Below are 18,147 nucleotides of genomic sequence, written 5' to 3' on the forward strand. Positions count from 1 at the left end.
AAAGAATCCTTCTCTAGCCCATTAACTTGTCACAAAAAGTTTACTAGAGCTTTTGAGATTCACAATCACTACAGGAAAATCAGGAATTACCGACGGTTTCATAAAATACTGGCGGTTAGTAAACCACAGGTATAAACGGCGTAGGAAACGATTTCCGGCGGGCCGTTTCTGGCGGTCAACCATGAGAAACATAATGTGTAGAAAGGAAAATGATAACTAGTTAATGTGTGCTATTATATTTTTCTCTTACTATATTCTCTCTCTCTCTCTTTCTCGCTCTCTCAAGAGTATAAGTGATGGCTCCCTAAGTTTATAGTAAAAAGACCTCTCTCTCATGTGTAGAGTTCTGATGCCCAAAATGAAATAAAAATCAAATTTTTATTATAAATTGAGTACTGTTTAATCATAAAATATGGTCCCAATTATATGATATGATCTATTTAAGTAGAATTGTATTAAATCATCCCATTAATTTAGTTGATTAGATTAATTAAAAAAAATTATCACACACACACACACACACACACATATATATATAACCTCATTAAGAGAACTTAAAATATTAGTTAAGAAGAATGACATTGATTATATATTATGATGCACTTCATGCAATTCTTGTTGTAATTATGTCAAAATTAGATAAATCATACATTATGATGTATAATGTGTATGAGGTAAATATCAATTTTCATTAATATTCAACCCTCTCAACTTAACAAATTATTTCCTCAAATTTAATTTTAAATTGACTATAATAGTATAGTATGATTTGAGTTAGTACGAATGGTATGATAAATTAAGATTAGATTTTATCTTTTATGTGTGTGTGATGGTTATATTTATAATTTCTATACTTGAAATACAATGATACAAGACTATATATATATATATATACTTTTGAATTCTTGAAGTTCTTTTCATGAAATTTGTACAAGCTAATTTTCAGTGTCTCAATATATTCATTAGCTTAAATTTTAAACTTCCTTTGAGTAATGTATATTGTCATGAGTGTACATAACATGTAATACTATCTTCTAATTTATAACTAAAATGCTAGTAAATTAAAATGCATAGAATTTATGTAAAAAAGTGTTAGCTCAAGCCAAGTTATCTTTATGACATCCAAATAATGCACTCAACCAGCCGACTACGGTCTCCCCAAACGTCGTCACCCAACTATGATCCTTCCGACCTCTATCGTTCGACTACGGTCCTTTCGACCGCCATCGTCTGACTATAGTCCTTCCAACCTATTTGGCGCGTCGATTATGGTCATGTTAAACAAACGAACATGTCAACAGTTTTTCTTATAATTCCCACCAATATGATGTATATTTGCTACATCGAGCCAAGGTCTTCCCCACAAGAAAGGGTCTCATTTATAATCAACTGCAAATACTAGTGGATTCATTTAAACTGAGGAATGCCCTATGATTTTTCCCCATTTTTAGGAGTTTCCATGTAAAAAATCCGGTGTCCCCTATGAATTCTACACCCTTACTTTTATCTATATACGTGCTAGATCTTCGTATAAAGCAAATACACTAAACATACTCTACCACCGTGAATATTTCAGGGCACAACAAATCTAATTAAATATTTCAATTAATAACTGATCATTAACTTATTAAGCTAATTATATAATAACTTTTTTTCTAAATAAATTAAAAAAAATAAAAACAAATAGACATTAATATAAGATAATAGAATATGCGGCGAATTCATTTATGAGTCAAACATGCAAATGGAAAAAAAATATTACATATATGATATTTTCTCATAGAATTATATAAACCTTCCTAATTTATACATTTATGGATCAACATTAGAAAGAAACGAGGACCAAGAAATTCCATCTCATTTTAATATATCGAAATCTGAATAATTTTATGTATTGGTAACAATAATGATTATCAAGAAAAATGATATGTTATTGATGGGAATATAAATTTGGATAGAAAATATTTTGATGGTAGAATTCTTCATCTTTTTTAATCAGTTAATATTAATTTAATTTTTTAATTGACATATATTTAATTTTTATTGAAGATTAATAACTTAATCACTAAATTTTTTATCAATTAAAGTTATGTTAATGGAGTTACAATTAATATAAATTAAATTTTAAATTAATTATTAAATAATACTTTATAAAAATAAATAAATATATAAATTTCTATTTAGTTTTAAATAATAATAATTCATTAAAATTAGTTATTTTTATTAATTAATATTAGATATTAAAATCAATTAAAAAATTTAAATAATAAACCTAATTTAATTAATATAAAATCTTATTAATAATTTTAAAGTCCAAACCTCTCGCCCAAGCCCCCGTCCCCGAAATTCCCAAAGCCCTTGTGGACGACAAAGGAGCCATGAAGTCGGACGGTATCTCGCTGGAGAAGGCATCGACGGGACCAGTGGTGTGTGAAGAAGAATAGGAGTTCGTGGTACTTTGTTAAATCCGTCCAATCCCCTCCGGGGTTTTAGGCAAAACGGAGGAGAAGCGGGATTAACATTCTTCAGGATTTAAAGTTGTATTTTGGCTGTTTAGCAGGATTTGCGTTAAATCCTTCTTAAATACTGCTCAAATTCCGCTACAAAACTGTTCCCAGGTATAGGATGAATTTGCAGATCATAGCAGCCATTGCTTTGCGGCTCATTGGCGGCTTCATCACGTTGGCAGGTAGACATCACTATCGTTGATACCCCTTCGAGCCTTATTCAGAGTATTATGAGATTGGATTTTTGGGTCTTCAATGTTCTTTGTTTTCGTTGAAACCCTAACCCCATTCACTTTAATTTGGGAACTGTCAGCATTTTATGTGAATCCAGTTGCTATTTTACCTGTTATATTGTTGAAACATTTTCGTTCCTTCAACTATTCTATCTTTGTAACATAAATTATGTTCATTTTCAAAGATTAAATGTTATTTATTAGGTTGAAATCAACTGTAAATACTTTTGCAGTGAATGGTTATAATCAAAAAGAGAGATAGGACATTAAAAGGTTTTTTTTTTGGTTTAGTGTTTTCTAAATGCTAATGTTGTTAGATGCCTATGTTATTTGCCAAATACTGTTTGTTTGTTTCACTGTATTTTAGTAAAAGATGACACTGTATCTAGATTGTAAAGTGTTTGGTCAGATGAAATCTCTGTATTTCAGTACATCTAAGACACGCTGGAGGTCCAAATTTGAGCCATCAACTATCCTCACTTTAAATCCCACTTTTCATTTACACGCCCTCATTGTGCATGGTTAAGCATATTGCCTAGATTGTTGACAATGCTTAAGAATTTTGGTTATTTTCACAAAGTTGAGAAGTAGAGTTATTTAGTGAGAATTAAGAGCATTTTCTGACCCATTCTATTTATTTAAACTGTATAATCATCATACATGTGAGATGCCCTAGAGTAAATTGTCTCTAGTGTAATCCAGAGGAGGTCCTACTTCAAGTCATAGAAACAATCCCTCTCTAGAATCCGATTAGCAGGAACTCCATGCGCTGAATATGTCCTTTTAGTCATCATAAAAGCTGAGAATATATATGTTTTTATAATTGGTAACCATATTCTTATTGAAATGTATGTCTGCGATTCTTCTTTGTTTGAGGAGCCTTCCTATAGGTCTTCCTTGTTGGCATTAAGCGGAAACATTGGCAAAGATTTTATAGAATTAAAAAATATTTGAGAAAAATAAGCTTTTTGGAGAAGTCAAATAAAAAGCATGCTCATGCATATCTTTTTTGATTATGGTTAGTGTGTATTATGTAATATATGAACAAAGAAGTCTCTAGTTTTTCCCCTTCTTGACTAGGCTGTTGTATGTTCCCTTCATTAGCCACATGATATGTTAAGAAATAGTATTAAAGGTTCTTTTTTATAACATAGTATGTCACGAGGATTTTAGCTATGTGGAATTGTGGATCTATTTTTATGCACATGGTAGTTTAAAAAATGATGTAGAATAGAAATTTCTAGTGATAACTGTTGACCATTTCAGTGGAGTTGTGAAATATTGGATAAATTGGGGGAATTTAGAGGAAGAAGGTAAAAAAAGGTTGGGGAGGGGGTAGAGAGTAGGTTAGAGATAAAACTATTCTCAAACTTTTGATGCTGAGTTCTTAAAGCATTAGGTTTTTGAATCCTTAAACAAATTCTAAATCCTTAAATAATAGAGGAGGCACAAATCCTTATTTATTCTTAAAGGGGCTAAAATATTATGGAGCTAGAACTTAAATTATTTCATTTGCCATCAATTGAATTACATGACCTAGACACTATTTATATTAACGTGCTTTATTTAGATGTCAAAACTACTATTGATAGATTAGAAAATACTAATGTAATACTAAAAGTCATATGATATATTAACCACTAAAAATAAGTATAATTCCATTTGTAGAAATATTGATATTGATTCTTTTATATACAATCAATCAATTATTGAATATATTCTCTTTTAGTTTCAGTATTAGTGGTAAGCGTAATGCGATGTGCAAGGGTATTTGTTTTTGCTTTAACGTGCAAAGTGCAAAGTGAAGTGACACTTTTACTGACTACAATATTCATGAGTTATATATATAATTAACCAAATTTAAACCACATTAGATAATAACTTTTTAGCAAATATAATGAAATGTTCAATGCATGGTTTAAAATTGCGCAATATGAGGCTCGCCTTGAGGCCCGCCTTTGTGCAATTCCAGTAAAAAACGCCTCAATGCTTACGCCTCGAGTTTTTTTTATGAGGCTTGCGCCTCAACTTGGTTGAGGCCCGCCTCGCCTCACTGGCACGAGGTTTACACCTCACGCTATATATATTAAAACTTACATAAATCTTGAAGTAAATGCCCGACATTGGACTCTATAGGAGAGGAGGAAGGGGAGAGAGCAGTTTATCATAATGATGATTCAAATGAAGAACCCCTTAGTGATGACAGTGTTGATGACTTATGAGTTCTTATGTGATATGTCATTGCTATTTGTTTTTGGAAATTAGAATTATATGTTAATGAAAAGAATACTGGATGTGGGAAAGATAGAATTTTGAGTTGAACTATATTTCATGTTGTCTTATTATTGGGATGTTTTGATTTCAATTCATATCTTATGCTTTTTTATGTTTTATTTTATTCACTCATTAGTATATAAATTTTTTTTTATTTTATGTTTACGCAATCTTTTGATTTTGAGGCTTACGCCTCAAAACGCCTTGAGGCTTACGCCTCGCCTCACGAATGAAAAACGCCTCAATACCCGAATACGCAATTTTAAACATTGGTTCAATGATAGTGATTTATAGTTATTGGAAAGTAAAAAAAAATCAAATATATAAATAATATAAATAATGAAGTTATGTAAGAGTACATAAATAATGGCCAACTAAAGATCGATTGATGGAGGCAATGTGAAGCAAGAGATAGTGCAAAGATGTATCTTCAAAAAATATTCTTGAGAAGAAGCTTGTGAGCAAAGTTACTAGCGTCAACAACAAAACTTAGTGAAAAGCATATAAAATCAAGTAGGAGAGTCAATATGAAGAGAATAACCACCAAGAATAAATTAGCTCCAATGGAAGAGAACTGAGAATTAATGAGCAATGCAAATGAGTAGTGAGATGAAACAAACTATTGTGCCTATTTATTGTGGTTGATGTTGAATCAAACCTTGAAATATGAAATAGGATTTGACATTGAGCAGGAGCCAAGTGCGTAGCATTATGATGCCATGCAGTGAAGCATTGCAACACGTGTGCTTTGCTATTAGCTTACACTTCACAAGCAAGCTATCTGCAGGGCTAGCACTTATCTTTGCTTTGTCCTTAAAAAAGTGCTTTTAATAATACTAGTTGGTTTGAAGTTTTTCATGCATAGTGATAGTTTGAACTAAGTTGATCCTCTTATTATGCAATGCTGAGCCTATCTTCTCATTTAGGTTTATGGTGGTTTGTTTGCTTTTTTATGATTCGTTGTTGTAATCGGTTTGGTAGTTTGTATTGGATTGAAACTTGGTTGTATTGATTCAAACTGGGATTTGGGCATCTAAATGAATTTGAGTAGTTAGAGAAGGCTAATGTGATACTAAATACTTATGATAGAGAGAAGTTATAGTTAGCATGGAATGCGATCACATGGAATGATACTATTTATCTACCTTATGATGTGAGTGAAATGATTTATACTTTGGGGAAGAGAAATGGAGAAATCTAGTTGCTCTAAAGAGGTGGCCATTAGATTTGGAATTTAATTTTGAATTTGGAGTTCATTAAGGTGATTAGGTTTTAATCTTTGACTTGTAAGTGGTGGTGGTTTTGGGGTTGGGTAGGGTTGGTTTTGAATAGGATTAGGATAAAACTTTTGATGTTGTTTTGCTATTTTAATAGAAGAAATCAAGGAGTTTTAGGATAGGATAAGGTTGAGTAGATGGTTACCTTAATGTGGTTTGATTTAGTATAACTTATTAACTATAGAAAATTAAAGAAAAAATGAGGGGGCTATGATTTCAATTTCAATTTCAAATGAAATTTTAAATCAAAGATAAGGATTGATATTGGATTGATTTGATTAAGATTTTGTGGAGGAAGTTGTTGAATCTTGTGAGCCTGAAAGCTTATATGAGATTTCACAAAATTTATTGATTATGTTGATTTTTGGCTAAGGATTTTGTGTGCTGGCTTTTTGGTTATACTAAAAATTATATGTATATATTATATGAAGGCCAATTTAAGATTGGACTTAAGAATATGATGACAATCACATGCTAAATAAGATGCATTTAGCATAAGAAAGTGTCTAAGTGAAATCTAAAGTCATCAAGACAAAGGCGACTACTGAATAATCCAATATTTGTAATTTTATTTTTGAATCGTGTCTTCTTGCATGTGTCAGGATATGATTGATGTGAAATAATCAAGCACATATGCACGAAAATATAATTGAGATAAATTGATTGAAAAATTGCATAATATAGTTAATCAAGACATCTTGATCGTGATGTAAGATGATTTAAGCATACAATGTGATGTTTATAATATTTTTGGTGTTGTAAGATAAAGTTATATTGGTAACTAGAAAATTCAAAATTGAAGTATAAAATTAAATTGTACGGTATGATATCCATCATACTGGACAATCATCAATAAGGAAAGTTCGTGGCTGCCATATGCTCTTTTATTTAATTAGGTCAAATAAAAGATTAAATTAATCCTACTATCCAATACGTCATCGTACTGTATAATGATGTAAGCAGTTAACCTAATTATGACCTGAATATTTAGTAGCAAATTAAAATTAATTCGAGAAAATATTTTAGTTAAATAATTTTCATAAAAAAATTGATTTTAATTAATTCAATTTCTTTCAAAATTCAAAATTCATATTGTTTAAAATTTTTTAAATTTGCATAAATCATTAAATGCCTTAATCCATGCATGAGCCGACTACATCTTTAATTTTTTCGATGATTTTGCCTTTAATGTATTTATTTCATCATATCTTTGCATAATTCATGTTATTCAAAAATTGAATTAAATATCTTTATTCCAAATCTTTCAAAAATTTATTTAATCCAATTTGGAAACATATGGCCGCCCTCTCTTTCTTGGAGTTTGACTAATCAAATTGATTTGATTTAATCCAAATTCATTATACTAATTCATTATATTATCATGATTGATTCTATCATTAATTACTTGCTGAATTTATTTCCAAAATATCATTGGCCAAATTTTCATGTTGGGAAATATTCTTGTATTTAAAAAATTCAAATTACAATTCAAATTCCCTCCATAAACCCTCTTGGCCGAAATTTGCATATTCTATTCTCTCTTTTGCCTAGGTGAATTTATATTTCTTGCAAAAATTCTAGAAACTCTCTCTTGAAAATTATCTCCTCTCTTGAAAAATTCTAAGCATTCTCTTGGGAGATTAAGTTGAGACTTTCTTTTTTCTTCTTCATCTCTCCAAATGTTGGAGTTCATTTGTTTAACTTTTTTTATCCTTTTACATTGAGTAAGCAAATTTTGAATCTTCATTTTTTTCTTTCTTGTTTAGTTGAAATAAAAGTGATTTTATTATCATTTACAACATATTTTGAAATCACACTTTGCATTGAAAATTGGTTGTTTTGAAAATTTTTTGTTATGCTTATTCATGTTGATGAAAGGATTCACACATTTTTGCTCGCATTTATGATATTAAAAATTTATTTATTATTACATTGCAAATATTTTACTTTTAATTTCAAAGCATCGTTTTAAAATTTTTATGAATTTATTATGAGTAAATTTGATTTTTCCATCTTATTGTGAATTCGAGTTGTGTAAGTAAAATTTATTTTGAACTAGTTTGAGAAATAAATGTTGTTATTATAATTTTTCTTTTTTGTTCTTTATTTTTAAAATTTTTTGGGTTGTACTTGATTGTTGTAGGAGAGTATATTGTTTGATTGTAGTGAGGGTTAGTACTCGCTATCTTTGGAGGAGAATACAATGGCTTTGTAATATGGTGAGATTATTTAGCAGAATCCCTGACAAGATTTGGATAGGCATGGACTTGGTTAGCGTTGGGGTTTAGTCGAACCACCTAAAAATATTGTGCTTATTGTCTCTTTTAATTTTTTTTTTCTTGTGATTGGCTGTGTTTTCTAATTATTATTTTAACCTAATCTTATTTTCTATAAAAATTTAGCGTAATATTTTTCTTTTATAAGGAATTTTTAAATCACCGAGTTGTGTAAGTAAAAGTTATTTTGAAATAATTCAAGTGATAAATATTATTATTATTATAAATTTTCTTCTCTGTTCTTTATATTTTAAATTTTTGGATTGTGCTTGTCCGTTGTTAGGGAGCATATTGTTTGATTGTAGTTAAGGCTTGTCCTCGCCCCCTTGTAAGAGAGTGCAAAGGCTTTGTAATATAATGAGATTATTTAGTAGAATCCTAACTAAGAGTTGGCTAGGTGTGGATGTAAGTTAGTTTTGAAGTTCAGCCAAACCACATAAAAATACTGTGCCTGTTGTCTCTTTTAATTTTTTTTTGCTTGTGATTGGTTGTATTTTCTAATTATTATTTTAACAGTCTTATTTTCTATAAAAAATTAGAGTAATATTTTTATTTTACTCCCTCCTCTCCTCTTTGGGTGCTATAGTAACTTTAAGAAGAGGCTACTAATCTCCATCTGATGGCAAATGAAGGATTTGGTGGATATGATGAGCAAGTATATAATTTTTCTTATGACGAGTTGTTTTTATTAACTGAATTATATGCTAGTTTTAAGCTATTGAAGAAAATGTACTTTGCATTAAAGAAATATTTTACTTCATTAAAAAAATATACTATTTTGTTAAATGAGTTTGAAAATTTAAAAAATTAGCTAAAAAAACCTTCCATGTGGGCTTGAGCATGCATACACTGCATAAGAATGTGAGTTTTTACATTTCGATAAAATTGAGCATGACCTTTGGATCAATATTGGAACTACTGAAAGTATAAATGAATATTTAAGGTAAAAATTATGAACTTAGAAAATATTGCGCCTACTACTTATGTGCATACACCATATAAAGGGGTTCCACACATATCATCTTCTTCTGAGAAGAAGTTTAAATTTGATAGACTACTTTATACGTTCTTTGGTATTATCTATTATTCATTTGACATAGTAGGATATATTGTATGGATGTGTGCACATATGTCATATAAGCACTTATGAATGGAGATTAACATTAATTAAAATTCATTATAGCTTAATATACCATATAATATTGGGAGGCCCAAGTAAATATGGGTTCCTAAGATCACACCTTAGCATGTTTATATAGATATGCTTCAATAATGAGATCGATGAAGACATGTGGTATTTGGGTAGCAAGTGCTCATATTATATGGCCGGAGATAAGAGCAAATTTATTGTACTTGACTCCAACAACGATTGAAATATGATTCCTGGTGATAGTACCGAACAAAATTTATTGGATAATATATTGTCAGCAAGGTAAAATTTTTACCATTAAAATATGCTATTAGTTGATAGATTGAAATATAATTTATTGAGTATTACTTAGTTGTATGATAAAGGTTTTGATATAAAATTTATTTTTGACAAATATTTGCTATTTTGACATTGTAAAATTATTTTAGAAGGTGTACATATAAATAATAGTAGAAATTTTAAAAAAAATCTTAGTTAAGCAAAATGAGAATGATTATAAATAAATTTAAAAAGGAGCAAAAATGTCAAACTATTTGACCTTTTTTTAAGGAAAATACCAAAAAAGTTTAGCAATTTCCTCCGAAAATGTATTATGCTAAATATTAGTGAAATAAATTATTTATAAAACTTTTCTTATAATAATTTATGCGGTGGAGTGGTAAGCAAACAAATAGCCCAAATATTATTTTATGATAATGGTTTAATGATAATAAAATTATAAAATATATATTTTAACTCATAAAACAATTTTTTTTAAACTTAATAGGTTAATTCAGTTATAAACTTAATGATCAATTTTAGCTTAACTTATTTAGTTAATTCAAATTAATTTATATTTAATTAACTTTATTTATAATAAAAATTTAAATATGAATTAATATATTAAATTAAAACTTTATTTTAATTATTTTAACTATAATTATTTATATTTTATAAATTTATTATCACTAAGCATTATTATCATAAAGGACCTTCAAATTTTATTTTGCAGGATTCGAATTTTGGTCTCATAGTTTGAGGTATCGGTTGCTTAGCACTCCATTGCATGCTTGAATTGATATAATTAGTTAATTTTTTTATTTAACTAATATTTGGCAAAATACTTTTTGTAAGTAACATGCCAAACGTTTTGGCATTTTCATAAAAAAATGCTAAACTATTTGGCTTTTTCTAATAAAATGTCAAATAGTTTGGTGTTTTTGTTTCTTTTTAAATTTATTTATAATGAGGCTCCTTTTGCTTAATTAATTTTTAATTAAGATCCTTTTTAAAATTTCTCCTAAATAGTATTTATATCCTCGATTTGGAAAGTATGGGTATGCTTAAGGAAGTTTATTGTCTGAAAATTATGGTAAATGAGTTTTGGTTGTGGCCCAACATGAACATCTTTAGGAGAATCACACATATTGAATTGATTAGAGGGATACCAAAACCTAAAATCAATAATGTCCATTGTGTGATGTATGTCAATTAGAAAAATAGATCAGATTATCATTTCATTTCATCAAGGATGTAGTGATTTTTAGGCTACTATCAATCTTCTCTTTCTAATTCTCTAGGCTGATTATTTCATTTCATTTATGATTACTTGACATGTTTTCTGAACTAGTAGTCATCATACAAGTGATGGTTATTAAATTTTAGTTTTGATATTTCTATAATTAACTCTAGGTGTTTGATTTCTTAAATATATTCATGCTGGCATGATATAGTCTCATACATTACAATCAAGATTCATCTATTGTGGTTTTCATGCAACATGATTCCTTAAACCTACCCATACTCTCCCAATCATGCATATAAGTATTATTTATATGTAAAACATCTAAATTAACTACCATTCAAAGTAAGCAATCATTTATCAGCATAAAATATAATATCAAAACTTTTATCACATAATTGATTAATGCTCAATAAATTATATTTTAGACTATCTACCTGTTTCATGGTAAATGAGTTTGCCCTATCGATAGTATTTGATTTAATTATTTTTTGTATGCTATTGTTGCCAAGGGTTACGTTTCCACCATTTCTGGACTTGAGCGTAGTGAATTTACCTTTGTCTTCAATAATGTGATGTATGAATCCACTATCCAAATATCACATATATTCATTGGTCTCATTGTGAATGCACACTTACAGAAATATACTAAAATGTAACCCAAATTAGCTTGGGTCATCTAATACTGTGTTGTGTGTATGCTTTAATAAATTCTAGTGGCCTTTAGTCTCCATGCATAATGAGTGTTCAGGTGGAATCTATGTGTGCATATTCATACAATATATCTTATTATATCACATAAATCATAAGTATTTTTAGAGGATGAATATAATAGTTTATATGATGTAAATCTCTTCTTCCTAGAAGATGATGATGCATGTGGAGCCATTATCAGTTATAGGTATGTGTGGGACAATGTGCAAGCTTTTTTAGCTTACAACTTTTTTCTTAAATTTTTATTTGCACTTTTTGTGAATTTAATTTTGATCTAAAGGTCGTGCTCAATTCTCAAAAATATAAAACCACACATTTTAATGTATTATATGCATGGTGAAGTTCAGTATGCATGATTTTTTTTTTCTTTTAACTCATTTTTAAAAATTTCATACTATTTTAATTAAATAGTATGCTTATTTTTAAAGATAAAGAATTATTTCCTTAATGCTGAAATTTTTTTAAAACCTAACTTGCAGTTGTTCAAAAAAAAAAAAAAAAAAAAAAAGGGATGCTTTATCAGAAGAGAAATCGTATACCTGCTCGCTGTCTTAATCGTCTGATTCTTCATTAGCCATTAAGCATAGATTTGATGCTTCTTCCTCATTCTCAATCTCCAATGAGTCTGAGTTTGAATTAATCCAAAAAGCACGTCTTCTTGTGTTTCTATCTTTAGCCTTATCCTTTTGTTGTTGATTTTTGAGACTCGGGCACTTCCGTTTGGTAAGATCTGATTTCCTGCACTCCGATAAATTATGTCATATGTAGTTTTATTATTATTTTTATCTTTTCTCTTCCACTTTTTGTTATTTTTTTCTTTTTTAGGAAAATTTTGAACTATTTGCTGATGAGCACAACGCATTAATTTTTAACACTATTTAAATCATTACTGTTAGTCTCTTCTATTTTAAATGCTATAACCTTCTTTGTTTGTTCACCTGTATCTGCTTGCCTCTAATTAACTTTTTATTCATAATTTATCAAGGAGATAAACAAATGGTCAATAAAATAAGAAGATTAATTTTTTGATTTACAATCGACTTCACCTTGGCATCACAAGATTTAGGCAAACATCTCATTATTTTGTTCAATTTTTTTTCAGCATTAGAAAAATCTCTTCCTAGGATATGAATAGAGGTAATAGTTTTTATAAATATAGTATGCATACCATAAATATTCTCATTCAGTTGCATACGAAAACATTCATAATCATATAAGAAAATGTTCATACGATACTATTTCACTTCATGTATGTTTTCATAAGTAATTCATAGTGTATCCCATATTTTTTACCTTTTGCACAGGTGGAGACATGAATATAATCTTCAAATTTCAATATAGAAAAGAAACAATTCAAATATTTTCAATTTAATTGTGCATATTCCCTTTCATCAATGGTCTAATAACTAAATGAAATTTTAACATTTTTTTTGTTTTCAAATCTGTAAGATAGTATGTATCCTATTTGGACTAAGTGTCACACCCTATAATTAATAGACTATATAAATGTATGCCATACACACTTTCTAAAAATCATAAGGAAATTTATTTGACAATCATGGTCGGATAATGGAGTACCATTCCAAGGTTTTTTTATTTCTTGATTATGCCCTAATTAGATTACTTGAGGTGGTAAAACCTAACATATTTTGATACTGATTGTAGTGTGTGACACACCCAGCTGATGAGATAGCGTGTCTTTAAAAATTTTGTGGAAGCCTAAACAAGACAATGAAAATTTTTATGAAGAGAGATATTTAAACAAATTTGAATTTATTAAATTTTGAAAAAAAACGAAATACATTTTCAATACAATATATATGAGCAAGCAAAAGAATTTTTTTAAAAACAAATTTCAAAATCAAATAGCACTTCATTTTGTAAAAGTTTTAATTTTTTCTTATCAAATGATATTGCAACTTTAGGGAGATTTTAATTTTCCAGAGTTCTCACATTACAAAACATCATGCTAGCATAAAGTAAACAACAAATATTTTCATAGAGTAAGATAATAGTGTAGGAAAAATAAAATGTAATAAAGAAAAAGAAATGCAAAACGATTTAATATGGTTTGGCTTACCGGCCTATATTCACTCCCAATTCCTCTTCTCGGGAATTTCATCATCTCTCTCCTTTTGTTCTTATTAAGGCAAAAAAGCCTTTCTCATTCATGAGTATTGGAGATACGCTTACACCATTTGTCTCCTCGTAGAGTACAAAAACTTAGCTCCATTGGGTAAACCCACAATATACAAAGAACTTCACAAGATCACTACAATCTTTATAAGCAAATCTCAAGAAGCTCTTCGACACAAAGCATCAGATTCTCAAATCAGAGGTTTGAAAGGATATGATTTGAGAACACCCAAAGGTGCATTCTCTCATCTCTCTAGGGGACGTTTAGGAAACTCATAAAAAAGAGAATTGCAAAGAAAAAAATTCTTCTACCCAAATTTCTCAAAACTCTTAAGAGGCTCTTTTTCAAAAGTCATGTCTTAGGATTTTTAGTGAAACATATTTATATGTTGGTTTCATTAGAATCCTTAAAATGGTTGTTTATTAAGCAGGTTGGCCATATCGTACAGTCCAATGCAAGGTTTGTATTGTATGATTAGGTGAATTGACATCAAACCCAAAAAATCGTCTCTGTTTGATTGGCCTGTATGATCATATTTGTATAGTACGAAATCTTTATCTTTTTGATTTTTAACACATTTTTTTAATTCTTAGACTTTAATTAGGTAAATTGCATATGTAATCACACAGTACTATACACATCATACAATACTATTAGTTTAATTTTGAATTTACTCATTTAAGAAAATAACATCTAATAGTTATTTAATATGACTATAACTGATCGTTTGGTTTGATTGGTATCACACGGTATGATTAGTTTTGCTATTTGAGTTTTGAATTTTTTGTTAATTAATATAACTTGATTTTTCAGAATTTCTAAAAATGTTATGCATAATATACTGTACGATATAAGTTTATATGTTTTTCTATTAATGAAGTTGTTTTACTTAACTATTTTTTAAACAAATAACCCATTTAACTTATCTTTCATGTGTGTGTGCTTGTTTATTTTATAAACAATATACTTGGCACATATAATGATGTGAAACGTACATGCATGGATGATTAAATTAAGGAAGTTTGCACGCCTAAATTTTAGAGCACAATAATTATAAGCTTTCTCTTGATGATAAACAACAAAATAAAAATGATAAGGTGATAAAATAGCTTAGGTCTAAACACATGCGAGAGGTTGAGATCATTAAGTATTCAACTAAATCTTACTTTGCATACATGAGTGGTTTCAACGAGAAATTCCAATACTAACAATAAGATTAGTTATTATAAGAAGATCCCTCACACAACTCTTCTAATTACTAGGCTTTAGCGGAGAATGATTAATCATGACTCTCATGACTCCAAACATAACCACAAGCGAGAAACGAACTAGGAAAAATAAGACATAAGAGAGGAGTTCCCAAGAAGAGTTTTACCCAATGAAAAGAAAATGTAAACCTCCTATGTATAGGTCTGGATGCTTGAAAGATGGTTGGCAGCAGCATTTAATTCTTAGTTGACTGTGGACAGTCGTTTGGCAATCCTTCACAGCGGCTGGACAGCTTTTGATCTTCGATGGACTGCAACTAGGAGGTCTTCAGGTTGGCGAAACAACACGTGAAGCCTGCTGGAGTCTATGGACGGTAGATGGGAACCTTCAGGATTGCAAAACAGGGAATTCGAAAGGGCCAAAACAGCAGTTTTCCAGATCCTGAAATTCGGGGCAGGAAAAGAACCCGTCCAGAAATCTGGACAGCCAATAGTGGAGCAGAATTTCAGGGATTTTCAAATCTCAGATTTGAAATCTGAAATAAACTGAAATTATGTTTGAGAGGGGAGGTATTTGGGAGGTAATTAAGAGGTGATGAGGTGGCAATTAGAGAGAGAATCAATGGGGTGAGGTGGCCGGCCATAAGGAGAGAGAAAGGGGCTTGGTAATGAATAAAATGGGGCCCGCAATTAATGACAGATTTTAATCAAAGATTCTGAACGAAAATTTCAGGTTTCAATTTTGGGAAGTTTCCTAATGCATGGCAATCAAAAGAATTGATTTGAATTTCAAATTTGAATTGAAACACAATTAAGAAGATTGCCAAAAATCAAGGATTTAATTAAGGAAAGTCAATTATGTCTCATGGGGGATTTGAAATTTCAAATTTCAAACCTCGTGGAGGGAGGCCGGCGGCTAGAGGGAGGGACGGAGCCAAGGGAGACGGGTGGATGGCCGGCGGGTGGTGTCTGTTTGGGCGCCGGCGGCTTGTGGGGGCCAATGGGGCGGCGGCAAGGTTGAGGGGAGGGAGAACGGAAACTGAAAGAGATCTTTCAGAGGGGAAAAAGGAGAGAAGAAGAAAAGATATGGGGTAGAAAACCAAGAGCTCCACCAAGGGGCTGTTGGGTATTGCTTTGAGCCTCTCCTAGGCTTTCCTCACTTGAGAACTCACAAAGAGAACTCTAGAACTCACAAAGAGATCCAAAACCAAAATTTTCATTAACAATAATCATCATCCCTCAATACAAGAAAGCTAGCCTATAAATAGGCCTCATGAAAAGAAAAATAACAAAGACTAAAATGCCCTTCGGGCTACAACACTACATGACCACCCATAAGGGTATAAATGAAAAAACAACAATATAAAATAAACTAGTACAAAAACATATAAATAAATAATAAAAAAAAAAAAACGTAGCTGTTGATCTCCGATGTCCTCATCATATAAGATGACTCATAAAATGAAAAGTACACATTTTATTCTTTGATAGTCTTCTTCTTCTTGATGGTTCTCTATTTTAGCTTAGGTTGAGTGCACCTCCATCAGTGTGTGATATTTACCAAGTTGTATGTCCAGAATTATTTGTCTGTTATCTTTTTTTTTTTCTTGAAATATTAGCATAACCAGAAAGTTCGCATACGTAAATTCATCAGTAAAAAAATAACATAACCAATAATATTTATAATCATTAAAACCTCATTAAGCTTATTAGGTTCATAGAATTTAACATATCAAAGGCCATATGTTGAAACATGACATTGATGTTCAGTTCATCGATATTGAAAATCTGGTGGCAGATATATTTACTAAGGCCCTTAGTTATAAGAGATTTAATGCACTTAGAACTAGATTGTGAGTGATAGATTTAATTAAGTACCTAGATCATATGTTGTGTTAATTGTTTGGGTCGATTGTGTTTGTGTTTCTTATGTATGTATTCATATTTACATTAATTATGTTTGTTAGTTGTATTTGTTATTTGTGTTCATAATAGTTTTTGCTGTTATGTTTATTTATTCTTGTGCATGTAGTCCTTGAACACTTGAATATAAAAATTGGAGGAAAAAAGAAATTTATATCTTGCAATAAGATAATCTATCATACTATATGATCTATATCATATTGTATGTACCCTTATTGTATAATACAGGTGGTTACCAAATCCTAAACACAGGTCAAACGTTTTATTTGATATATATTGTCCTATATAATCTCATGTCTTGATGGAGGATTAAACCTGGTCAATTGTTTATAAGAATAACCATTCGAATAATTTGAAGAAAAATTGATGGTACTGTACAATACTTACCACACTGTACGATTTGATTGAGTCAACTAGCTATTTAGGAGAGCCACTGGGACATTGGATAATAAATGATTGTGCTGTATGATCACTATTATGCTTTGCATTTGACTTTGGAAAAATAGCCATTAGAGGGCCGTTGTGATGATATGGAATACAAGATTTTGTACTGTACGATCCATTAGAGCTCTTAAAGTATATAAATAAGCTTGAGTTCCATCTTTTATTCACACCTCTCCAGTTCCTTTTGCGTGAGTTCCTTTGTTAAGAGGGCTCTCCTTGTCTCTCTCTCTCATACACACACAATGCAATGACAAGTGGTCATGCATGCTAGGTTTGATGTCTCGCCCTTAGCGAGATGAACGCTTTAGTTAAGTGGAAGATGAAACCATATATTATGAAGTATAGGGAAGCTTCAATCAATGAGTCAAATACCACATGTCAAGAACCCTTGTGATTTTAAATTTATGATATTTTTATTAGTACTACAATACAATTTTTTATTTCAGTTGCTTTTCCTTACGAATCTGAAATGTTGTTTTATATTCTTAGAATCGATGTCAATA

The 18,147-nt window shown here is 30.1% G+C and overlaps 1 long non-coding RNA gene across 1 annotated transcript in view; it reads left to right on the forward strand.

The window, feature by feature from the left end:
- Positions 1–2,317: 2,317 nt before the first annotated feature.
- The window catches only part of LOC110111263, a 60,373-nt gene continuing 44,543 nt past the window's right edge, over positions 2,318–18,147 (forward strand). The window contains exon 1 of the long non-coding RNA XR_002304846.2: positions 2,318–2,689. This is a non-coding gene — a long non-coding RNA (uncharacterized LOC110111263). The remainder of the gene's footprint in view (positions 2,690–18,147) is intronic.

Source organism: Dendrobium catenatum, unplaced genomic scaffold, assembly GCF_001605985.2.
Source record: "Dendrobium catenatum unplaced genomic scaffold, ASM160598v2 fragScaff_scaffold_970, whole genome shotgun sequence".
NCBI lineage: Eukaryota > Viridiplantae > Streptophyta > Magnoliopsida > Asparagales > Orchidaceae > Dendrobium > Dendrobium catenatum.